The following is a 21,038-nucleotide window of genomic DNA, read 5'->3' on the forward strand; positions in this document are numbered from 1 at the left end:
TCCTGAGTCCGATTCCAAAGTCTGTTTTGCCAAATTCTTACCTGAAAGCCCCGAATTGAGCCCGTTAATTCAAAAATACTTAGTGTTTTTAGTATTTTGCTTATTGTTTTGGGATTTGATTATGAAATTGATTTGAGAATATATTTTTATAAAGATACTCGTGTTTCACCCGACCGATGTTTGATTAGATCTGGTGTTTCCCATCCGTCAGACCCGCTCGATCCGTGTTCTACGAGAGTTACCTGTAGGTTTTCGTAAATTATTTAAATAAAGGTTAATATTATTCATATTATGATTCCGATATGGATTTTTTTATTCATAAGATCTAGTGTTGTTGCTAATCATGATCGACAGACTCAGTAGTAGGTTTCCTTATCAGACTACTCAAGCCGATACATGTGTGTTTCCTGTTGGTGTTACATTACTATTTTCAACTATCTGTCTGAATTGTTTTAGATTTCTGACAATATATTTTTAAGGAACAATACTTGATTTTCTGAACACAATTTATCTGATATCTGATTTACTTTATATTTTTTATATGATCTCTGGATATGATTTCTGAAAATAGAATATTTTCATGTTTTAATGGATTAAACAAACATTTTCATTCAACTACATACATGTTATTTCTGTCATTGGGGGTTTTATTAGAGGAAGTATCTCACGCCTAGTCTATGACTTGTAAGACCTTATCGCTTTCTGTAGGCTCCTCTACTTTGTGCATAGGATAAGACCTTACCGTATGCTCCTCTGCTTTATGCATAGGGTAAGCCCTTACTGGGTGTTCAGGTGGGTGTATGGTTATGGGGAACCTACACATTTTGGTGATCGGACGGGGGTAGTGTTCATGTTTTTAAAGCATGTTTGATGAACTGATTTTTACTAAGGTATTTTATATGTATATTTTTATACACCACAAAGAGCACATTGTGTTTTTAGCTCATTCTGTAAATTTTAAACCTTTCAGATAGCGGCAGGCCTTTAGGCTAGCAGACTTGGCATCAGGAGGACCGATTTCTCCTAATTTTGTACTACTTTATATTTCTATATGCCTTTTTGTTATATTTTAGTGACATGTGTTTTTGCTATTGTCTTGATATATTTTTATTATCGGAATTTTGATATGTATATGTTTTATACAGTTTTCTAACATATGTATACATATATGTTTATCGTATGAATCTTTCTTATGGTTTTTAATGTGGTTTTAAAAATAAAAAGAATCTCTGAATAAGATATGTACCCGCCTAAATTTGGACATAACGTCTGGGCCGGGTCTAGGGGTTACAATCAATACACATGTAAGGATCAAACTGAAAGTAAAATAAACGACAATCTAAGTTAGGCACATTTAAAATAAGTAACTCAAAAAGTAGAATAGGATTAAAATAAAATAAAACATAAAAGAAAAACCAAAAACAAGATACTTCATTAATATAAATGTGTCTACAACATGAAATCCTATAAAACCTAAAACCCTAAATGGGTCTTTCATATTAATACTAAACTCCTTATAATGTTTTCTCCACTGTCGCTCCTTCTAAAGCCTGAAGAGCACGAAGCTCTCTGTTCCTTTTTCTTTCCTCTTTTTTAGTTTTTGTTTTGCAAAAGAGTGAACGAAACAGCTCCTTTAAACCTCCATGAAAACCGACACCAAACCTACATCTAAGAGTTGAGGGTTTACATTCGAACGGTTTTGGAAGATCCCCTCTACTTCGAAGAAGAAACCACGACCACTTTTAAGAAAAGGTGAGATCTTTTCCTTTTTTGGGTTTGTGGTTATTCTTAGGCTCTGTTTTCTTTGTTGTGTTGATGATGATTGTTTTTTTCTCAATGGTTTCTGTGTTGATTGGAAAATGATTGTTTTTCTCTCTGGTTTTTCTTTTTTGGTTCGAATGTTATCTCCTTGATGGCTGCTGATTTTTCCTTGAAAATGGTGGTTCTCTCCTTTCTTTTTTCGTGTGTTTGTTTTGGTGCTGTTTTTTTTGTGATGAATCATTTTTCTGCTTGGTTTGAATGCTCCTTTTTCGTTTGTTTTTTTTTTTTTGTTCGAAAAATGCCTTTCCCTTTTGATATATGGTTACTGCTATTTTTATCCCCATTATGCGAGGATGGTGCCAAACGAGTGAAGGATGTAGACGCTCGTACGTGGGGCTGTCTGCAGGTTCCATGGAAGTTGAAAACCATGGCTGAGGGCAGAGGGGTCAATGGTCCCCATGAACGTGGCTGTTGAGCTGACGGGATGATTTTAGAAGCCCAAGCGGTGGCGGAGGCTGCGTTGGAAGGGTTACAAAACCCTAATCCCTCCATATGTCTAGACCGTTAGATCTCAAACAGATCCAACGGTAGAAACGAGTCGTCGTCACTACCCTACAACTGTTATGTTTTCCGCTCACGGACTTCAATTGGATTGGCTTCTTGTTGGTGCTGGGTTTGTTATATAATAGTGAGCTTTGGTTGGGTTTAATTGTTTTGTAGCTGGTATTTGATTTCTTTGTAACTTGAAAAATTACAAATAAAAAATTACTCATTAAACTAACTTGAATATGTATTTAATATTAAAACTAATTAAAGAAAAATAATTAAATAAAATAAAATGGTTGAAATTTAAACCAAAAAAAAAATCTCATTAAGGCCCGGACAAAAACAAGTGTCTATACCATGCACATTTAATATTGTGCATTTGATCTCGATGAGTATGAAAAATATTCTTAATGTTCAAATGCCTAAGAGTTATAGGATAAACTTGAAGAACTTCATGGTGACAAGAAAGAAGAGAAAGATATTCAACAATGCTTTACTAGTAGAAAGGATATCAATGATGAATCATCAAGTTCAAGCATACTCTCTAATCCAAAGGTTGTGTGTACTTTAGTTAAATTGTATTCTTTTGATGAGTTACAAGATGCATATGATGAATTAGTATTGAAATTTAAGGCCATGACATCTAAATACAAGAAATTGATTTCTAATTTTAAAGACAAAAATTATTTTCGTTTGAAAACTAAATTAGATTTTAGAAAAGGATTTAGAGCTTTCAAAGATGAAAAATAAAAATTTTGAAAAAGAAGATTTTGTTTTAAAAGTTAAGCTTGAAAAAAAAACATTTTTAATAGTTCATCTAGCTAGCTAATGACAAAATATTCACATTGTCATTATCATTGTCATAATTTTCATGCGTGTCTAATAAAGAATATAAATATTTTATCATGCTCTCTAATTTTCAGGAACCAAAAGCAATTTGGGTATAAAAAATCAAGTAATTATCTCTTGTAGGTGTGTTGAAGCAAGAATAAGAAAAAAGAAAAAGGAATTTATGCTCCAGTCACACAAAAGAAATATTGGATAACCTTTAAACTTAAATCTTTGATAACATATTGTGTCTATTTGATATTTTATTTTTTGCTTTAATGCATGTTTTTTGTGAATAAGTTTAAAGCTTAAATGATTATATGATATTTGATTTTTTACCTTGAGTTTGATAATTGATTGATGATTGAGATTGAAGTATGATCTTTGATTTAATTGGTTGATTTTTGTTTGAATCATGTATTGAGATTGTTTGAAAATATGCTTAAATGAATACGTTTTGTTTTTGGATATTTCTTATGGGAACACACAAAGCTTAATGATCTTAAATGTTTTTAAAATATTTGTTTGAAAAACATTTCTTTCGAAAATGCTTTTAATTTGTTTTAGCAAGTATCTTTTGCAAAATGTGATGAACATATTTTAGTTCCATTCTTATATTTGCCTAAACAAATAAATGTAAAAAAAAAAAAAAACTTGTATTATGTTAAATTTTAATGTTTTTGGAATGCAAGTTTTTTTTAACGATCAAAAGTAACAATTATCAAGTTTTATCTTTGAGTTGTAATGGGTATTGAAACCGTTTAGACAATACTATAATATTTTAAAAAAAATATTTTAAGTGGTTCAAAGAGCTATAAAATAACATCTTAGCATTTTTGCCTTCAATAAATTCAAAATAAAGGAAATCTATGGCTTCAAATTTTACCTTTTGATTTACTTGCTATTAAGTTCAATTGATCACTTGAGCAATTCTATTTTATCATTTGAAAATTTTTGAGAATGTTCAAGTAGATACAAAATGTGTTTATAAAATTTTGACTATCTTAATAGTCATTTCTCACAGAAAAATAGGTTTTAAAGTTTAAAGCTAAGCTTTAATTAATTCACCCTCCTAGAACATGTATGATATGACTTATATTGTATTTTGTGAATATATTATTTATAGATTTATATTTGATTAAATAAAACTATTTTTTTATGATTTTTTATTCAATTAAAAATATGAATATACTATTACAAAATTATATTCGATTAGAATACAATATTATAGTTCCAGAAGGATTGCTTTACCGTATTTTTTTTCTTATGAAAAACCCCATAAATACTACGCTAATCTTCTATGTTAAAAACAAGTTTTAGAAACTTTCACAATTCAGAATTCAAGAACTTGAAATATTTTGAAATAAATTTTTTTTCCTCCTCATCTAGTTTTTCTGTGATAGATAAAGACAAGGGTATCGTTCATAATTTATATAGTTGTGCTACTGTACACTGATCATCTAGTTGTTAAACCCTGGGAGACAAATGACCACCGATCTTGAGCACCAAGGAGTGGTAAAAATTTTGTCTTAAGGAAACTGTGTGCAACATGATACTTGCATCAAAAGGTTCACATCAAAGGAAGATGGACTAACTCTTCCAATTGATCCACACGTTCAAGCCTTGGAAAAGAAGACTAGAACAACATCAAATTTACGATGACTTTTTGAATGAGATCCAGGTTTTATTTGGTCGACATGTCTCTGGAGATACGACTGGCTGTTTCTTAGCTTTCCAATAGTACTTGAATCACATAAATCTAATATCGAGAATTCAAGATACGTCCATTTTAGCGAAGATAACACACGCAGAAATTCCTATATGAGATTTTGTAAATATTACGAATTTTCAATATTTATATTTATATTTTGTAATATAATTTAATATAGGATGATGAATTATCTTTTAGAATTAGATTTATTATTTTATTAGGAACAAAGATAGAGTTAAAACATTATTCTTAGTTTATTATTATTTTATTAGGAATTATGATAGAATCGAAACATTATCTTTAGTTTATTATTATTTTATTCATTAGTCATGTTACAACAAGGACTCCTCACCCTATATGAAGGAGGCCCCTCCCACCATTGTAAACACATCTTTTATTGAATATAATACAACGAAACTTTGTTTTTGCAAGTGATGATTGCCTTGTGTCTTTGAAACATTCTTCGTCAATAAGTTTTTTCAAGTTCTTTGTGAGGGAGATCTTCACACTCTGGTTTGCCTTTTCATTGCGATCAGGATTGCTGGTTAAAGATGATTATTGAGTTTTCATAGTCAATTACAACTAGAAGGGTTCTTAGGACATTTACCACAAACCTTCCTAATCGCAATTGACTAGGTAAACTCGATAATCGACTCTAAACAGTCCTCCTAATCACAATGAAAAGGAAAACCAGAGTGTGAAGATCTCCCTCACGAAGAACATGAAAGAACTTAATGATGAAGAATGCTTCGAAGGAACAAGACAATCAACACTTGCAAAAAAACCTCTCGTTGTATTTTATTCAATAAAAGATGTGTTTACAATGGTTGCCGATGAGCCTTTTATATAAGGCGAGGATCCCTTGTAACATGAAAAATGAAAATATAATAATAAACTAAAGATAATGTTTCAATTCTATCCTAATTCCTAATAAAACAATAACAAAACTAATAAAAAAGTTTTAACTCTATCTTAATTTCTAATAAAAAATAAATCTAATTCTAAAAGATAATATATCATCATATATTAAATTATATTACAAATAATCAATAAAATATTGAAAATTCGTAATATCTACAAAATCCCGTATTACTTCAGTATATGATTTTCTACATGTGTTATCTTCGGTAAAATAAATTTATCTTAAGTTCTCGAAATCTGATTGATGTAATTCAAGTACTATTGAAAAGCTAAGAGACAACCAGTTGTATCTATAGAAGGCATGTTGACTAAATAACACCTAGATCCTATTCAAAAAGTCATCGAAAGTTTGTTGTTGTTCTGGTCTTATTTTCCAAGGCTTGGACTTGTGGATCAATTGGAAGAGTTAGTCCAACTTCCTTTGATGTGAGCTTTGTGATGCATGTATCATCCTCATCCTTTTAAAATAGATTTGATCTCGAATCTAAAACATCAAAGGTAGAAACATTAGAGTCTTTAAAGAACTCGCCCACATTATACTTACCAAATAAATATGCATTAAATCTTCGAGATTTTGTTATTCTAAGAGATTCGAGTAGAACCATTAGTCCAAAGAAGAACGTATTATTATTATGGACTCTGATGCATGTATCATTCCCCTCTCCTTAAAAGGGTTCGTCCTCGAATCTGAAAATCCAAGAGAAAGAGAATTAGATGTGTTAAAAGGAAAGCTTGTGAAATACTTACTTGGATCAATATGACGTGTCTTTATATGCTTTAGTATAAGTTTCTTCTTTATTAGGACTAATTTATTGGTGTATTAAAATCCTCTTTTGCCTAAAAGTCTTGTAATCCAGTGATTATGTTGAAATTCAACATGGTGTCTACCACTGTTCGTTTTGTTTGTAATTGCTTCAAAATTTCTCGCCATGGTTTTACTCATGCGAGACCAAAAGAAGTGTTTAAAATCCATGTCAAACAGTTTGCTAAAGTAATCCATTAAGTCTCCTAAGTGTGGTTCATGAACTAAGAATTTTTATAAGGAGCTTTGTGGAATACATAACTTGTTCAGTTGAAAAGGAAACACATATAGAAAATAGAACTCATTAAAAATACTTGTAAAAGAATGGATATGTATATCAGAAATATCCGAGTAATCATGATATAAATCATTAATATATTCAAGTTACATAATAGTTGAAAGGTTTTGAGAGATAATGGCATACCTTCAGAATAGTTCATCTTTTACTATGTTATTCTTTCCTCGGCCTTTTAACTACTTAAAGAATTTATGGTTCCTACCGATGATAGCCTTTGTCGGAAGTATGTTATGTTCCCAAACTTCAAGTGTTTGAACCTTGTCAAAAGAAAAGAAGTAGATAAGAATATAATCAAGATAGATAACACCATACTTACCTGTTGATATATGGTTTATTTAGTTATTATTATATCTTTAATTTGCTCCTAGATTTTTAGTTTATATTGTTGATTTGGTCATTTTAATTCATTTTCTGTGTAGGATATTAGATTTAAGAAAGTGTACTAAAAGAATGAAGTTTTGTATTTATTATTATTATTTTGGAGTCAAGGCTGGATTAGTGGGCATGACTCTAGGCATGACGCGTTTGACGTGGCATCCAGTCAGTAGCTTCCAGAAGGTCCAGTCATCACTTCTTGATGGATGAACGAATCAACGCATTTTAAATTTGAATTAGGAATTATCTCTTGTTTTAAGGATTTAATTTGAATATTTTCCAAGAATTATATTTTTTTTTATCATTTTTAGGGTTTTAGAAAGCTATAAATACCCTCTCAGGGTAAGCTTGAGAACATATTCGTATTTACTTTTGTTCTTTTCTTTGTGGTTTTATAAAAAGTTTTCTTTATTTTATTTTCTTTAAAATGCTAAGTACAATTTCTATCATATTTAGCTAATTTTCCAATAACCTAAGGGTTGAAGCGATGAATCAATTCCTATTATGAGAAACAAAAAGCACGTAATACCTTTGTTGAAAATATTTTGATGTTTCGATATAACAAACTAAGTTAAATGAATTTTAAGATTTTACAAATGATTTTCTAAAAGTATATTCGATTTAATTACTCGAATATCAAATTATTACTCCAAGTCTTTTAAGATCAATTTCAAACCTTACTAAATGTGTAAAATTGTGTTTTATACTTAATATATTTTTAAAACAATTTTCACAAAGTATTTTGAACCAAAATCAAGCCTAAAATCAATTTTCAAGAGTGATGCACCGATGCACCAATTCATGCATCGATGCACTATGAATTAAATTGAACATCGAATGCATTTCATGCATCGATGCACATACCATGCACCGAGGATGTTATGAAAATATCGAATGCATTTGATGCATCGATGCACCAGTCATGCATCGATGCACTCTGGCTATTTTGAAACATCGAATGCACTTGATGCATCGATGCACTCTTAGTGCACCGATGCACTAAGGGTTCAACGGTCAAAATATTTGAATTTTACATTGATGCACCGATGCACCATGGGTATGCATCGATGCACTGACGCTCCCAACTACTTTAATTAATTGTTTTAACACTTAAATGACTCTATTGACTCCACTAATCATCCCCAACGTTCAGAAGTGATTCAAGGTGTATTTAAACAAGCTTAGAAGCCATTGATCAAAAACAAGAAACATCAAGCAACTAGAATCAAGAGAGAATCAAAGAGAAAGCATCAAACCTCAAGTTTGAGCATTTCAAGCCTATTTTTCATTCAATATTCATTTTGCTTTCAAGAACACTTATTGTGCTCAATTGTATTCATTTTTTAGTGTTCTTTTCTTTGTTCTAGAATTGTGTAAACAATCTACCTTGTGAGGATTTCCTTGTAAGTTTGCAAATTTGTATTGTTCTCTTTGAGAGAGAGTGTTCTCAAGAATTTGGGGTATAATTCTTGAGGGTTTGTAAGGTTACTCTTTGTCCTCAAAAGAAAGAAAAATTAGTGAATTTGTGGAAAATCTTTAGTGTGGATAGCTAAGGTAGTGGACGTAGACTTTGGTTGAGAAATTCGAACCACTCTAAATCGCTATGCAATTTCTATCAATTTTCTGCAAAAGCTTCCACCAAAATATTTATTGTCAATTCACCCCCCTCTTGGTTGATTCCGTCAATCGATTAACTCAACAATTAGTATCAGAGCCTAACTCATTTGAAGGTTTAATCGCCTCTTGAGTCGATTCGGGAAGAGTTACATCGATAATCAAAGTCATCAATGGCCTCTACTTCAAACTTCGACTCCGGTCTCGATTCGATGCCCGTCAACAAGCCTCTTTTCTTCAATGGGGCTAATTATGCCTATTGGAAAAATATGATGATGTAGTTCATTCAAGAAAGTGACATGGGAGCATGGAATGTTGTAGAAGAAGGATACTTCAAGCCTCTCACTTATCCAAGATTATGGAGTGAAGGAGAGACAAAAATGTTCCATCTCAACTCCAAAGCCATCTATATCTTTTTTTGTGCTCTTGGACCAGATGAATACGGAAGAGTTTCATCTTGTACAATCGCCAAAGAAATATGGGACAAACTTCAAGTCACTCATGAAGGTACCGATGAGCTAAAGAAATCTAAAATTAGTATTCTAATGCATAGCTTGAAAATTTCAAGATGAAACCAAATGAAGATATCAAAGCTATGACGGATTTATTCTTAACGATTGTCAATGGTCTCAAATCATATGGAGAGATCATTTTAAATGAAAAGCTATTGAGGAAGTTAGTCTACTCCCTCCCAAAATCGTGGCAATCAAAGAAGATGACAATCATCGAGTCTAAGGATCTAACGTCCTTAACTCTTGAAGAGCTAATCGGTTCACTCCTCACTCATGAAATGATGCTTGAAGATGAGGTGGACCTTGATAAAATTGAAGAGACACCAAAGGAGAAGGAGAAGAAGAAAAACATTGGAGTTGCTCTCAAATCCACAAAAAATGAGAGTGATTCGGATGAAGATGACGATGACGAGAAAAATGGCATTATTTGCCAAACGGTTCAGAAAAATGACAAGACCTTACCGATGAAGAAAATTCAAACGAAATCAAGGCCTAAAAAATGAACCAAAAGAGAAGGACCCTATCATTTGCTATGAATGCAAAAAACCGGGGCATGTCAATTATGATTGCCCACAATTGAAGAAAAAGGGTCAATCAAAGAATAAGCACAAGGCTCATATGGCTACATGGAGCGATGAAGAAGGTTTCGATGAAGAGGAACAAGAAGTAGCAAACTTGTGCTTGATGGCATTCGGGGAAGATTCTAAGGTAACCTCTAACTCATCTGATTTTGATGATTTATCCTATGATGAGTTATTAGAGGAATATAATGAGTTGGCTTCGGATTATGAGAAATTATTTTTAAAATATAAAAATGATATTTCAAAATTGAAAAATGAAAATAAACTCATATCCAAAACCAACAACGATCTTGAAAGTAAAATCAAAGATTTGCAAATCAAACTAGAAGAGTTTGAAAAGAAAAATTTAGATTTGCAAAATTTACTTTCAAAGGTCAATGATGATCATCAAAAGAAAATTGATGATCTTAAAGATTCTTTTGATAAAGTTGGAACAAAACGTTTTTAAAATGGAGAAAATTCAAAAATCCAACTTTGTTAGAAAAAGTTTTAAAAACTACAATCATAGAGGTCCCCAAAGAACCTCTAATGGAAAAATTATTAGAAGTATATGGGTTCCTAAAGATCTCATTACTACTAAAGATAAGGATATCCTACACAAATGGATACCTAAGGGGACTAGGATTTTGGAAACTAATGAATATGAACCCAAAAGAATTTGGGTACCAAAAATTAGAAATTAATCTATGTTTGTAGGAAAAGGAGCATTGCTACAAGGCACGGGAAACAAATCCAAATTCATGGTACCTTGATAGTGGATTCTCAAGACACATGACCGGAGATAAAAGCCGGTTCATTGAGCTTAACGCCAAAAATGGAGGAGAAGTGACTTTTGGTGATAATTCAAAAGGTTACATTGAAGGTATTTGTACCATTGGTAATACCTCTTCCATACAAATTAAGAATGTTTTATATGTGAATGGATTAAAGCATAATCTATTGAGTATTAGTTAATTTTGTGATAAGGGATTCAATGTCATGTTTGATATTAATGGTTGTAAAGTCATTGACATTGCATCTAATCAGATTATGCTTGTTGGTCATAGAATAGGAAACATATACATGGTGCATTTAGATTCTATTGATATGACTAATTTGTGCCTAGTTGCTAAGGATGAACATGATAGTTGGTTATGGCATAGGAGACTAGGACATGCTAGTATGAGTGTTTTGCAACGGCTAATTCAAGGTGATTTAGTTCGAGGGTTGCCTAAGCTTAAATTTGATAATGATAAAATCTGTGATGCTTGTGCTAAAGGAAAACAAAAGCGAGTTTCTTTTAAATCCATTAATGACGTATCAACTAGTAGAGTATTACAATTGATTCATATAGATCTTTTTGGGCCAACTAGGACTACTAGCTTGGGTGGAAAACAATATGCATTTGTCTTGGTAGATGACTATTCTAGATATACTTGGGTTCTATTCTTAAGTACTAAAGATGAAGTATTAGAAAATTTCATCACATTTTCAAAACTAATCCAAAACGAAAAAGGTTACTCTATCACTAGTGTTAGAAGTGATCATGGCACTGAATTTGAAAATCTTGGATTTAATGAGTTTTGTAATTCTAATGGTATTAGCAATAATTTTTTAGCACCTAGAACCCCTAAAAAAATGGAGTTGTTGAGAGGAAAAATCGAACTTTAGAAGAAATGGCTAGACCATGCTTTGTAAAAATAATTTGCCAAAATATTCTTGGGCGGAAGCCACAAATACCGCTTGTTATGTTGTAAATCGAGTAATGATTAGGCCAATTTTAAAGAAAACTCCATATGAAATTTTCAAAAATAAAAAGCCTAACATTAGCTATTTTCATCCTTTTGGATGTAAATGTTTTATTTTAAATAATGGTAAAGAAAACCTTGGCAAATTTGATGCTAAAAGTGATGAAGGAACTTTTCTGGGTTATTCCTTAAATTCTAAAGCTTATCGAGTATTTAATAAAAGAACTTTAGTTGTAGAAGAGTCTATATATGTTGTTTTCGATGATAATCCCCTTCCGAGGAAGGATTCTTGTGTGAATGATGATGTAGGTATTATAAATACAAATGAAGTTAGACATGACGTTGAAGAACCATCATCAAAGGAAGAAACAAAAGATGAGGTAACTCATGATCCTCTTGAGAATCCAACCATTGAAGAAAGGGAAGTATCTTATCCAAGAGAGTACAACTATGTCAAGGATGGTGAGATTATAGGTGATCCATCCAAAGGGGTAACAACTCGATCTTCTCTTAGAAATATTTGTAATTGTATTGCATTTATTTCATGCATAGAGCCTAAGAATATTAAAGAAGCATTAAAAGATGAACACTGGATTATGGCTATGCAAGAAGAATTAAATCAATTTGAGAGAAGTAAAGTATAGACATTAGTTGAAAGGCCTAGTAATAAATCTATTGTAGGTACTAGATGAGTATTTAGGAATAAGCTTGATGAGAGTGGTAATATAGTGAGAAATAAGGCTAGACTTGTTGCTCAAGGGTATACTCAAGAAGAGGGCATAGACTATGATGAAACATATGCTCCCGTAGCTAGGATGGAAGAAATTAGAATGTTATTAGCATTTGCATGTTTTCATGAATTTAAATTATATTAAATGGATGTTAAAAGTGCATTTTTAAATGGTTTTATAAAAGAAGAAGTGTATGTGGAACAACCTCCAGGTTTTGAAGATTCAAAATTTTCAGATCATGTTCTTAAATTGACAAAAGCACTTTATGGTTTAAAACAAGCTCCAAGAGCTTGGTATGAAAGATTGTCAAACTTTTTAATTGAAAAAAGTTTTTTCAAAAGGGAAGGTTGACACTAAATTGTTTTTAAAGCATAAAGGTAAAGATTTATAAGTAGTTCAAATTTATGTTGATGATATAATATTTGGTTCTACTAATGATGTTCTTTGCCAAGAATTTTCTAAGCTAATGCAAAGTGAGTTTGAGATGAGCATGATGGGGGGAGCTCTCATTTTTCTTGGGACTCCAAATCAAGCAAAGAAAAGATGGAATCTTCATCAATCAAGCTAAGTACGTCAAAGATATGCTCAAGAAGTTTGGACTGGAAAATGGCAAACCTCATGACACTTCCAATGAGCTCTTTAACAAAGCTTGACTTAGATGAAGGAGGTAAATGTGTAGATGTTAAATTATATAGGTTAATGATTGGATCTCTACTTTATCTAACTGCAAGTAGACCGGACATTATGTTTAGTGTTTTCTTATGTGCTAGATTTCAATCATGCCCTAAGGAATCACATTTACTAGATGTTAAGAGAATCTTTAGATACCTTAAGGACACTCCTAGTTTAGGACTTTGGTATCCTAGAGACTCTAGCTTTAGCTTGCATTCTTTTTCTGATGCAGATTATGGAGGATGCAAATTAGATAGGAAAAGCACCTCCGGTACTTGCCAATTCCTTGGAAATATGCTGATTTTTTGGTTTTCAAAGAAACAAAATTGTGTTGCATTATCTACCACTGAAGCCGAATACATTTCAGCTGGTAGTTGTTGTGCACAAGTTTTATGGATAAAACAACAACTTTTTGATTATGGAATAGAAGTAGGTACCATTCCTATCAAGTGTGACCATACTAGTGCTATTTGTCTCACTAAAAATCCCATCCAACACTCTAGAACTAAGCACATTGAAATAAGACATCACTTCATTAGAGACCATGTCACTAAGGAGGATATAGTTCTAGAATTTGTTGATACTTTGCACCAATTAGCGGATATCTTTACAAAACCTTTAGACAAGGAAAGATTTTGGACACTTAGGAGAGAATTAGATTTGACCAACCTATCTTCACTTAGTGTTTAAAATAATTTTAGCACTTTTAAGACTAAATGAAAAATACTTAGAATAGTAATTTTTTATTGCAATCATTGTTATTAGTTACGGGGAGTTTATGATTCTTGATGAAAATTAACTTTATGTTAAGATATAGTTTAAAGATTAATTTGATTGTTTGAACATGATTAATTTTCAATATATAAGTTGTCAATACCACTAGAGCTAATTAATTTAGCATTTTGAGTTTTTAAACCAGATTTTTGGATATTTTTATGCTTCATGCATCGATGCACTTAACAATGCATTGATGCATCCCTTTGAATGTGCATCAATTCATCATGTTGATGTACCGATGCACACCTTGAATGTGCATCGATGCACGGGGTCATGCATCGATGCATCCCTCGGGTTTTGGGTTAAAATGCCTCATTTTCTTCATTTTCTCAAAACCTAAAATCTATTCTCTCCAAGCCGTTCGTCCCTCTCACTCTAAAATCTCCATTCTTGCTCAAAATCAACGATTTTTCGTCGGAATCTTTAAGCTTTTCAACTTGCAAACCTGCTTCAATCATTAAATCGTGCAAAACAACTCCTCATCCCTCTCAATCCGAATTTTCAAGGTATTTTTCTAAAAACCTCTATTTTACAAATTTTTGATTTTAGAACTAGTTTTGATTAGTTCTAGGATGAACATTATATCGGGCATTGATTGTTTATTGGTTCTAAACTAGATTTTACTACCAATTTCATCAAAAACAAACAATTTTTCAATATTGTTCTTTGAATTTCGAAATTTTAAAAAAAGTTCGAAAATTAGTAATATTTTTGATTTAATTGTGTTGTTTTCATGAAAACTATATTATGATATTATTAAAAAGTTTTCAAAACATGCCCATTAGGATATGGTTTAGAGAACCTTGAATTATTGAGGACTCATTTGAGTTTTGGGATTGATTATGCATACATGTGTTTCAAATTGCAGGTGATATTCCTTATTCCGATTTCCTTTAATCATGTCAAATCCTAAACGAACTAGGTCATCTTCGAGTCGGTCAAACCAAAACCGTCCTCCCGTTCCTCAACCTCCTAATTCCGTTCCTCCTCCACCTTCATCTCTATTAGGATCTTGTTTTAACATGCCTGAGCATCGTAGAGACGAATTGTACTCTAGGTACAGAAACTCTTTCCAAACTTATAGAATCTGTGAAGAGCGTATTCCTTCGCTTCAAGCTATGGTTGACATTATTTTTGAATACCTTCCGATTCTTAAAGCTTGGAAGTTTGATAAATTGTTTAAGCTTAAACCTATCATCTATCAACAATTGATCTGCATTTTCTATTCCAATGCGGTGTGTATTCAAAGTGAAACTCAATGTGGAACTATAGCCATTAGATCCTATCTTTTAGGCCAATATATTAATATTGACCCCGAGACTATAGCTTTCTGATTTGGGTTAGATGATAATGGTGTATATAATGAAAGTGAAAATGTGGAATATCCTTATGTTCCAAACTCAAGTGTTAGTACTCTACGATCTCATCACGATCGTTTTCTCCATTTGATGATCTCTTGGTGGTTTAGACCATCCGGAGGTAGGTACTCCACACTTCGTGCTAGGGATTTATGGTGGATGTATTGTCTTAAAAATAAAATCAAAATAAATCTGCCCCACATTATATTCAGTCAACTAGTGGACATCATAAACATTGTTCCTTCAAAACATGTTGAAACATTGATTTATGGATGTCTTCTTAGTAACCTCTTTATCAAACTTGGTCTAGACGTTTCTCTTGACAATCCTATCCCACTTCAAAATCAAATCAATCTCACATCCTTGAAGAAAGCGGATTGGAAACAAGACGAGGTTACCGGTCAATGGGTTTTTAGACCCGAAAAGTAAACTCCAGGAGCTAGTTCCTCACGAGCTGCTCCTAGCTTCTCTCGTGCTCCTCCTCCTCTAGATCCGGCTGATGACGATGATCCTGAATTTCAACAACTTATGCAAGACATCGATGATCACGTACCTGATGATGAGCCTGCACTGGAACCAGCTCCACAAGAAGAACAAATGCCTCCATATTTTCGTTCGTTTTTGGAGACATTTGATTTACGGTATGCACCCATGGATTCGCGCTTCACATTCATTTAGTCTCAGCTCTCTACCTTGGGAGCTCGACAACAAGATATGAATGATCGTTTGGATGCACTCTCGCTTGAGATGAGAGCTCGTTACCCTCCTCCTCCTCCCGATCCTTCAATGGATGAATAGACTTATCTTTCATTATTTTTGGGTTGAACTTGAATTGTTAAAACATTTTGGATTATCTTTCTTTGATCGTTGGATGACTGTTTCATATTTTATATATATTTTGGGTTGTTACAATATATGCATCATTTACTTTTTAGTTGAAATATGACCAATTTACCATTTCACATTTTATTATGAAACTAATGGCTAATCTCTCTTTTGATTGTGATCTTAGCAGCTTAAGCAATATATATATAGATTGTTTAATCAATTGGCTATGTTTTTCAAAACCTTGTTTAAATCAATTTTAAGTCTTTTTGATTTAACAAAAAGGGGGAGAAGTGTTAAGTGTTAAAAGTTTTAAAGGGGAGAAGTGTTATAGTAAGGGGGAGTAATTTGGAGTAATTTTCAAAATTGATTTCAAAACTTATTTTCAAAGAAAATCTTAAAATTACTCAAGAGTTTTGTTATATAAAAAAGGGGGAGATTGCTGAAAACATTTTGATGTTTCGATATAACAAACTAAGTTAAATGAATTTTAAGATTTTACAAATGATTTTCTAAAAGTATATTCGATTTAATTACTCGAATATCAAATTATTACTCCAAGTCTTTTAATATCAATTTCAAACCTTATTAAATGTGTAAAATTGTGTTTTATACTTAATATATTTTTAAAACAATTTTCACAAAGTATTTTGATCCAAAATCAAGCCTAAAATCAATTTTTCAGAGTGATGCACCGATGCACCAATTCAAGCATCGATGCACCATGAATTAAATTGAACATCGAATGCATTTCATGCATCGATGCACATACCATGCACCGAGGATGTTATGAAAACATCGAATGCATTTGATGCATCGATGCACTCTGGCTATTTTAAAACATCAAAATGCACTTGATGCATCGATGCACTCTTAGTGCACCGATGCACTAAGGGTTCAACGGTCAAAATATTTGAATTTTACATAGATCCACCGATGCACCATGGGTATGCATCGATGCACTGACGCTCCCAACTGCTTTAATTAATTGTTTTCACACTTAAACGGCTCTATTGACTCCACTAATCATCCCAACGTTCAGAAGTGATTCAAGGTGTATTTAAACAAGCTTAGAAGCATTGATCAAAAATAAGAAACATCAAGCAACTAGAATCAAGAGAGAATCAAAGAGAAAGCATCAAACCTCAAGTTCGAGCATTTCAAGCCTATTTTTCATTCAATATTCATTTTGCTTTCAAGAACACTTATTTTACTCAATTGTATTCATTTTTAAGTGTTCTTTTCTTTGTTCTAGAATTGTGCAAACAATCTACCTTGTGAGGATTTCCTTGTAAGTTTGCAAATTTGTATTGTTCTCTTTGAGAGAGAGTGTTCTCAAGAATTTGGGGTATAATTCTTGAGGGTTTGTAAGGTTACTCTTTGTCCTCAAAAGAAAGACAAATTAGTGAATTTATTGAAAATCATTAGTGTGGATAGCTAAGGTAGTGGACGTAGACTTTGGTTGAGAAAGTCGAACCACTCTAAATCGTTGTGCAATTTCTTTCAATTTTCTGCAAAAGCTTCCACCAAATTTTTTATTTCCAATTCACCCCCTCTTGGCTGATTCCATCAATCGATTAACTCAACAACCTTCAAGTTATATTCTCAATTTTTTGGAAACTAGGATTGCCAATTGAGCTTTCATTTAAAAATAAAAAAACTTTTATTTCAAAAAGTCGACGGTTATTTGGATGTTGTTCTGGTTTAAACTTGGGAGAAAGAATCTGCTGGTAGCAATTTTACTTCCTATGAACACACTTAGCGGCAATCCGCTAAGGGAAATTAAGATCAAGCTCGATTCTCATTGAGACAAAAATAGTACCAGCCGTGTTTTTCCAAAACTTAAAACTGAGTTGGTGCTGACGATGATAGTCATAGTTAGTCCACATAAGGATTGAAATTCAAAGATGGATTTTCGATTGTCGATTTACTAGAGAGAAAAACAAGTTACAGGGGTTGGATCTTGTAGATTGTAACCGGAAGTAATCCGAAGTAGAAATCTTATTCAATGATCGATTGGAATTGAGGCAAGGCAAAGCCTGATACTGCTTTTACTACAATTAAATTTTCATCTTAGTTTATTTTCTTTAATTTCCTTCTTAATTTACTTTCAATTTCTATAAACAAATCCCCCATTTTACTCTAAATTTTGCCTACAGCACTGTTAAAAGCCTTCAATATCAGCAACTCCAAAGTCCCTTTAGATCGATATTTTTTATACTTTCATTATATTTCTTTTATTTGAGATTAAAGATTATTATTTAACAGTAAAATGACATTTGTCAAATTGATATCGTTGTCGGGGACTTCGGCTAAAGTTACTGATAAAGTTTGTTTTTGATTTATGATAAGGGGAAATACAACAGAATTAGTAGACTTTGACCCCGAAATAAAAGCATGAGCTAGGAAAATTCACGAAAAGACGCTTCAAGAAAAAAGAAAAAAACAAGAACAATAAGATCTAAAACCTAATCCTGGAACATCATGTATCTCCAACACAAACAAAAAAACAATAACTGAAGCTACATTAGGCGCAAATTTCAATCCAGAACCAATGACAGAACAACCAATCCGCCAGTTAATCGTAGCACCTTCCGTTCATCAACTTCTTCTCATCATTTTCCCTCAAGGAGAAACTCGGTTTCAACTTAAAATAGACCTTATTCATCTTCTTCCTATATTTCTTGGACTTCCTAGTGAGAGTCTACATAAGCATCTCACATAGTTTCATATCGTCTGTTCAAGCATGAAACCTTATGGAGTATCTAAAGACCAAATAAAATTACTAGCTTTCCCTTTTTCTTTATCTGGTTTAGATAAAGAGTGACTATTTTATTTACCCCCCAATTCTATCAATACATGGGCTAACTTAACTTGAATTTTTCTTGAAAGATTTTTCCCAAGTAGCAAAGGCAAGCAAATTTAGAAGAAGCATTTTGGGAATAAGACAAAAAGATGGAGAATCACTTTATGGCTATTAGGAGCGATTTAAGAAGCTCTGCATAAGTTGTCCACAACACGAATTATCCAAGAAAACACTTCTCTAGTATTTTTACAAAGGGATGTTTCCCATAGAAATGAAAACTATAGATGCTGCTAGTAGAGGAGCTTTCGTCAACAAAACCATAGTTACATCAAGATAATTAATTTTAACAATGGATGCCAACTCTCAACAGTTTGGCTCTTTAAGTGAACCCAGCCAGTGGGTTCATGAGATACGTATTATTTCCCTTGAAAACAAAATCGACAAGTTAACTGACGTATTTAATTCGCTTATCACAAGAAAAATTGGAGCAGTGAGAGTATCCGAAATATGCACAATGCCAGATCATCTGATGGATTGTTGTCCAATGTTATAGGAGGAAGTTCGTGTATAAGTGAATACTTTGGGGAATTTTCTAGGACCTCCCTAGAGGCCATATAACCCACATTCTAATACTTATAATTCAGGATGGAGAGACCATCCAAATTTGAGCTATGGACAAAAATCAAGGCCGAATAAAACTTATTAGCTAAGATCCCCACAAATGTATCAGTCGCAAAAATCCTCTCTGGAATCCGTTATTGAGCGTTTGGTTTTGTCCTAGGGAAAATTCTAGAATTAAACAGAGGTCTATTTTCAGGAACTAGATAAACAAATCGACTACCTAGCTCAAACCATGGCAAGATTAGAACCACAAGGGAAGTTAACTTCTGAAACTGAGTCCAATCAAGAGAGAATGTAAGCGCCATCACCCTTCGAAGTGGTACAATTGTTACATGACCAATCCCAAAAAAGGTAGGCGCAAATACCTGAAAGAGTGAAGAAGAGTCAAAATCCATATAGAAGACAAAACAGCTGACACATAATCTTATAAAGAAAAAGGGATTGATGCAAATCCTTAAAAGAAGAAGAAAGAAGCATCACAGTTTGATATGACACCATCTCCCTATGTCACTCTACCTCATTTTCCTTTAAGGTTAGTAAAAAGAGATAAACAAGCCGAAGAGAATGAAATCTTGGAAGTATTATGTAAGGTTGAAATCAACATGCCTCTCATCGACGTAATCCAAAAATACCAAGGTATTCTAAAATTTTTAAAAGACCTCTGTACGAAAAAGGAAAGAATTACCGGGAATGAAAAGGTGAATTTACGAGAACATGTTTCAACTATTTTCAAACGAAAGCTTCCACCAAAGTTGAAAGACCAAGGTATGTTTGATATACCTTGTAAAATTGGTAAGGTTGGAATAAAATGCGCAATGTGTGATTTAGGAGCTTCTATAAATATAATGCCTTTATATGTGTACAATTTACTTTCTAATTAGCCCTTAAAGGTTGCAAGAGTGACAATGCAACTAGCAGATGATCAATAATTTATCCTAAAGGACTCCTGAAAGATGTTTTAGTTAAGGTAAACGAGCTTATCTTTATGATAGACTTCTATGTCATTGACATGGAAAATGACCAAAAAATTAGTTGTTCAAAGAGACTTTTAGGTCGTCATTTCCTCAGCACAACAAATACAAAAATCGATGTAATAAGTGGAATTCTTAAAATTGAGTTTGATGGTCATATCGTACAATTTGATGTATACAAAACAATGCGTTATCCTGATAATGTTGCCAGTATAAAATATTTTGATGTTATTGAGCCTGCATTTGAAGAATTTATAGAATTTAACTTTATTGATAATGTATACAATGAATTGGAGGAATATGACAATGAAATCATGGAGTTCGAGAAAATATTTTCAGATAATTCTTTTCCATGCTTTATTCCCTCATATCCTAAAATGTTACCTTCTATTTTATAGGCCCTTCAAATCGATTTAAAGCAGTTACTAGAACACTTGAAGTATGCATTTTTGGGAGAAAATGAAACTTTTTCGGTAATTATTTCAAGTAAGCTGTCAAAAGAAGAGTTAGAAGATTTGGTAACGGTATTGCTTGCACATAAAATGGCAATTGATTGGACTATTTCCGATATTAATGGACTTAGTTCCTCAACTTGCATGCA

The sequence above is a fragment of the Hibiscus syriacus genome, unplaced genomic scaffold (assembly GCF_006381635.1).
Source record: "Hibiscus syriacus cultivar Baekdansim isolate YM2019G1 unplaced genomic scaffold, ASM638163v2 tig00002982_pilon, whole genome shotgun sequence".
Lineage (NCBI taxonomy): Eukaryota > Viridiplantae > Streptophyta > Magnoliopsida > Malvales > Malvaceae > Hibiscus > Hibiscus syriacus.